Source organism: Pan troglodytes, chromosome 1 (genome assembly GCF_028858775.2).
Source record: "Pan troglodytes isolate AG18354 chromosome 1, NHGRI_mPanTro3-v2.0_pri, whole genome shotgun sequence".
NCBI lineage: Eukaryota > Metazoa > Chordata > Mammalia > Primates > Hominidae > Pan > Pan troglodytes.
Window position 1 is genome coordinate 130,308,712 of NC_072398.2, and position 6,625 is coordinate 130,315,336.

The following is a 6,625-nucleotide window of genomic DNA, read 5'->3' on the forward strand; positions in this document are numbered from 1 at the left end:
ATCTGAGAGCACCTGTTTCCTGTCAGTTTCCCAAAATTGAGTATTATTTAACAGGTTCTTTCATATATTTTTCTATATATAAAATAAATAATGCTGGATTTGAAAGGCTGCTCATTCATAGAACTCTGTGTTGAGAAGGCTGAAAAGGCAGGCAATCAACTATCAAAAAAAACTGGAGGGCAATATAAGCTTCAGGAAGCATTTGACAGCTTCTAAAAACTTTACTCCAAGGTTTAGAGTATAAACAATGAAAATTTCCTGGTACCAGCAATAAACCGTTTGGAAGCAACAGAAATGGCCACATTTGTTTCCTCTGGGAAGACCTAAGGCTTTGAACCTGAGGCCAGGAAGGGATATCTGTGTGTGCTAGAATACATGCACTTGAGGGGGTAGGAGGGACAGGGAGTGGAATGTGGGAGAGGGAGTGGAGGATATTGCTGTGATGGAGGATGAGTATGAAGGTACTGAATCTCAAAGGTTGCCACAATGACTTAAATGGTGAGATTATATCATCCTCTATCCCATGCCAGCTTTTATCGTTTATTGTTCCACTAAGGTGCTTTCAACTTTGTTCACTTTCTGCCTTCCCTCCTTCTTCCCCTCCCTCATTCTTCTTTCCTCCACTCCTTGAAAGCCTTCTTAATATACAACTCAAATATATAGCTACCATAGATGAAAAAAAGACCATTTGGTACCCCAGAAACATGCACTGAGTCCTGGCTTGACTTAATTTCATCTGAAGAATAGGGATGAAAATACCTGCCCTAAGATTCACGGGCCGTAACGTGTAAAGAGAACTTTGCAATAGCAGGAAAATTAAAGAATATTGTAAAAGCCATCACTGATAAACAGCAGCTTGGCCAACAGTTAAAAAGAAAGCTTGGTTGTGAAGTAATAACTGTGTCAAAATTATACTTTAGAGTATAAAAAGAAGCGAGAGTAAATATGCAAGTACTGAAAGCAATTTAAGGGGCCCACTTTAGCTCTAGCTCAGAAGGAATATGTAAATGAAGTATTTATTTAATCTAGAGAGGCCTCAAGTCTCTTTTCTTTTTCATATGTCAATATTTCTTTTATCTAAAAGGAAAAAGAATCAAATTCTTGATTGGAATATTTTCAGTAGTTTAAAAATATATATATCTGAAGCAATCAGTCTTACTTTATAGCCGTAGGTCCTAACCTGGACTGATTTTGCCCCCGAGGGGACATCTGGCAATGTCTGGAGACATTTTTGGTTGTTACAATGGAGGGCTTGCTACTGGCGTCTAGTGAGTCGAGGCCAGGGATGCTGCTAAGCATCCCACAATGCACAAGACAGGCCCTCACCACAAAGAACTAAGTGTCCCAAAATGTCAGTAGTGCTAAAGTTGAGAAAAAATATATTTGGCATTATATTATGGAATATTTCATCAGTCTTGTATCATATCACACTACTTATCACAATGAAAGTTGCATTTTTAAAGTTTTATCCTGTATAACAATGCCTATTGGAACAGAACATTAAGGGAAAATGTGCTTGTATTTCTGATAAAACATCTGATGCATGATGCTATGACCCTCAACCTCATCAAAGAGCCAGAAATTTCCCTGGTTAAGGTTTATTTTTGATTCATTTTCTTTTTCTGATCCACATACCTCTTTCTATTTTCACATATTGAAGAAATAGAGAATGGAGCTTGATTTTCTGGGAGGGAACATACGAATGAAAATATATATTTCTGAAGCACCACAGAGAAATATTATATAATATGCTGTGTATTTTAATAATGTCTCAGAGAAAGTCGGCATGGTTGAGTTAAAATAAGCTAAATATAAATTCTCAAGTAAGCATACTTATGTGTGAGTATGTGTGTCCAAATATTTTTGGTTTAAACAATAAATAATATACAGCTAGTGAAGACAATTTATATAGAAAAGAATCTTGGAATGGGAGAATCAGGGAACTTTCTTTCTAGTATCAGCTAGGTGACTAAGTTAATTAAATTTATCTGGGTCTCAATTTCCACATCTACAAAAGAGAATGACGAACTAAATGGTCAGGAAATTTATTTCCCGTTTCAAAATTCCATAACCCTAAACATGAGTATTGAATTAGTAGGTTTTAAAGTAGCTATATTATACTTCCCAGCAAGAAAAAATTATCCCGTAGAGTTTAGCTCTGTTGGAACCTCCCCTACATCCTAATCCTATCTCCCCAGGAACACTGTCTCCAAGTGAATTCTAACTTAATAAACATCACTAGTTGTTTGCTGCGTTTTAGGGCCAAAATACGTGATGATGATGTCATCACGCAGTGGTAAACACCGACTGGAAGAGGTTGTGATTTCACAGATATTTTACTTCTTAACAAAGCTATTTAATGGATACCACTGGCCATTATGAAGAACTCGAAGACAGTTACAGCAGGCTAACAAACCACTTGACTCAAATTGAGCTATGAATCAGAAATGATCATATACAGCAGCTAATTTGTTAAACCCAAAATGCAAATACGAATTGTAAAAACAATTAAATTATTTGATTTCATTTACACTGGTGAAACACGATTTTTATGGAATTTACTGTCTGACCAGCAGATGTCAGTGCAACCTAATTAACTAACATTTTTAGTAGTTTAAATACCTGCCAGTAAACTAAGTGAAGTAGTCTTAAAATAGCAAAGTTAAAAACCTACTGTCAATGTTTTTGATTAAGAATATCTAAGTAGAGCTATAGAAAATATCAATCCTTCAAAAGTTAAGTTAAATGGGTCCTTGCCTAGGTAAATCATATTACATAAGTTATGACACCTTGTTATCATAATTTATGTGACAATAGCATTTCTCAGTGACATATAGAAGACATGACCTTAATTAAATACAAAATGCTAATCTGTGGCGAAGTGTTAGACTAGCACGTTATTTTAAAAACTCACATATCATAGACACTTGAGCCAAATGTAACTTAATTGTCTCTGGGTGATGTATACAAAGCCTTGGAAGAACCCATTAATTCCCAATGAACACTAAACATTAGTAATGTGATACCATTTGTTTTCTACAATGCAGCCTTTTGCATTCAGCAAAAATTGTAACTGTAATGACAATAACAGCAGCACCTATTATGTGCTGAACATTCAGCTTATATTATCCCATATAATCTTTGTAACAACCCTGCCATGTAGAGGCCTGTGTCACCCACACCTTGAGGATAAAGTAACTAACATTCAAAGAGGTTAGGTAATTTTTCTAATAAAAGTTACACAGCAGCCAAAATGACAAACTTCAGATAGTTCCAAGGCTGTACTCTTCCCTTTATGCAATACTCCATTCCTTTAAAAATGCTATTTTATGACCTTTTATTGAAAAGGCCTCTCATCATTTATCACACTTAATGCTAAAACTATATTTTATACAAAATATTTCTACAACAATGATATGGCACACAACGAGAAGTAGACTAAGAATAAATGAAGGAGTATGTGTACAATTACTTTTGAAAAGCAAAAGCCATAATTTCTTATAAAGTAAAACATGCCCTCACCATATAGTAGCAATCCCATGCCTAGGTATTTACCTAAGACGTATTAAATATATGTCCACACAAAGACCTATACTCAAATATTTATCAAAACTTTGTTCATAATCATCAAAATTTGAAAACAACCCAAATTTCCATCAGCTAGTTAGAGGATAAACATATTGTGGTTTATCCATACAGTAGCATGCTGCTCAGCAATAAAAAGAAACAAACTACCTTTACATGCAACAGCATAGCTGAACCTCCAAAGCATTAAGCAAAGTGAAGGCAGACAGACACAGAAAGCCATATACCATATGCTTCCATGTATATGACATTCTGGAAAAGGCGATACTCTAGGGACAGAAAACAGATCAGTGATTGCCAGGGCCTGGAGGTAGAAGTGGGGGGTTGGGTATGAAAGGGTATGAGGAAATCTCCAGGGATGATAGATATATTCTAGATCTGATTGTGGTGAATGGTGATAAGACTATATACATTTATCAAAACTCACAGAATTGTACACTTAAAATTGGTGAATTTTACTTTATGTAAATCTTACTTCAACAAATCAGACTTTTTTAAAAAGTGAAAGACATTAGACATATAGAAAGTATTAGTGACGTCACCATTAATAAAATTTCTGAAGAGTTGAGCCAAACAATAAGAGATAGAAGAAAAGTTAACAAACAACCCGAATCTTTGCCTAGTCTGGGAATGTAGGAGAACAGAAACCAGGGCTCTGGTATTAGCTTGTGTGATCTTGAGTGAGGCATTACTTCTCTCCAAGTCTCAGTTAACTTACTATTAAATAAATTGCAGTAAACATTTAAATTCTTTAAACTTCTTGAACTCTTCAAGCTAGAAAAACAAACCCCAAAAAGTATGAGGTTCACTGTTCCAAAAATTCTCCCCCTTGCTGATCATTAAAGAAAAGCCCAAGTATCACATGTAATTGATTTGGTAGAGAAACGGGGTTCACAGTATTCACTATTAGCACTCACCATTCCTTCAGAGAGGGTAATTATTCTATGTGGCCAGCAGGTGTCATTCACTCATTTATGAAAAACTGATAATTCTCATATCCAAATGCTTTTTTAAATGAATGTTGGCTTAATATTTTCATTTGTAGCAATTATGAACATTGTTTCTCTCGGTAAATGCTTACAGGAAGGAAGATATCCTAAAAATTCAACCCGGTCCTCCATTTTTTTCTTAGTCTTCATCAGGTATGCTAATTAAATCTATATATCAAGATGAAAAAAACATCTTTTACTCCGTGATGTTTAATGTTTCAAAGATTTTTAGGAAACAAAGCAATGGCTTTATGAACATTACTTACCCAGTCTTGGCACACTCAGTCCTTTAACAACATTCTCGTCATTCTGTGTCACTCCCTGCCTGAAGCCTTCCCCTGGCATCTCCGATACCACAAAACTTTGTTATCCTAAGTAAAGCAACTTCCACACTGTCTTATAACTATTTATGTATAAATCTACTTCTCATCTCTTTTGACTACTCTTCAAACCATAAATTCCTAGGTTATACCAGTGCTGTGTACCCAAGCACGCAGCATAGCATCTTGTGCTCAATAAATGTTGGTTGATGGTGAACAAAAAAGTAAATGAATATTTGAAACAATTTTACCATCTCAAAACAGATGGTGTTTCTATGACCAGGTGAAAAGTAAAAGGACTAAGGGGTGGTGAGATCAATTGAAAAACACATAGAGACACATGCCTATTTTCCCTGGAAAAGCATATGGGATAATTGTGACTTATAGATAGAAGAGTAAGGGCAGCAGCATATAGAATCCAAAAATTTGAGATAATAGGGCAGATACATAGCTTACGGAATGAACTAGCAGGAAGTCTTAACCTTTTTGTGCCAAAGACATTTGAGGATGCCTATCAACCCTTTCTCCAAATAATGTTTTTAAAAACATAAAACACATAAGATTACAAAGAAAACTAATTGAATTTAAATATAGTTATCAAAATATTTAAAACTATTTATAAGATCTAGCAGCAGACTTAAAATAACTATTATAATTTCATAAAAGTGAAGAGTGTAAATGATATTTTGAGAAATCTGAGACAACTGTAACATGATATGAAAAAATATTTTTGACAGTCACACGTACTGCTGATCTTCTGTAGTTTTTGCCTAAATTCACAATTGGTGAAAATGCTAGATTTCAGTCGAGTGAAATTGAAGTTGTAATTTTTTTCTGAAATTACATAGATCCCTTAAATTCTGTTTGTGAACCACTTGAGGTGGATCTATGAACCCAAGGTTAAGGGTTAAGAACCCCTGGGCTGAATACAGGTTAGGATGGTGGGAAACAAGGAGTTATGAAGGGTGAGGGAACAAAAGGATTTTTCTTCTACAGACAGAGTTTATCTCTCTCTCTCTCTCTCTCTCTTTCTCTCTCTGTCTCTCATTCTCAAACTCCCAATATTGGCCAGGTGTGGTGGCTCATGCCTACAATCCCAGCACTTTGGGAGGCTGAGGCAGGAGGATCACTTGAGCCCAGGAGTTCAAGACCAGCCTGGGCAACATAGTAAGACCTTATCTCTAAAATAATAAAATAAAATAAAAATTGAACAATAAAGCTCACAATATTCACTTCCCCACCTCTCATTTTTTCTTTACCTCATTACAATAGGGATTATATCCCTATCACTCCCTAAAATCATCCTTTTCCAAGTCTTGCCTGATATCTAGGCATTACACAGTCTGGTGGGTATGGCTTGGTTCTTACCTTATTTGATTTCTCTTTGGCTTTTTCACTGTTAACTACTCTCTTTTCGAATGTCTTTCCTCCCTTTGACTTCACTTTTTCTTTTTCTCCTTTCTCTTCGTAGGCTCCTTTTTAGCCTCCTATCCTGTCTTCTCTTCTTCTGATGGTGGATATGTCCCTGGAGTTCTACCTCTATTTTGCTTCTCTTCTCACTCAGCACACTTTCAGTGAAATGCTTTATCAATCTAGTCTACGTCTCTAGCCCAAGCCTCTTTCCTGAATCTAGATCTCTATATTCAACTCTCTATGAGATACTCTTCTGATATGTACCAAGGATCCCTCAAACTTAACGTATCCAAAATTAAACTCATCCTCTTCCCCTCC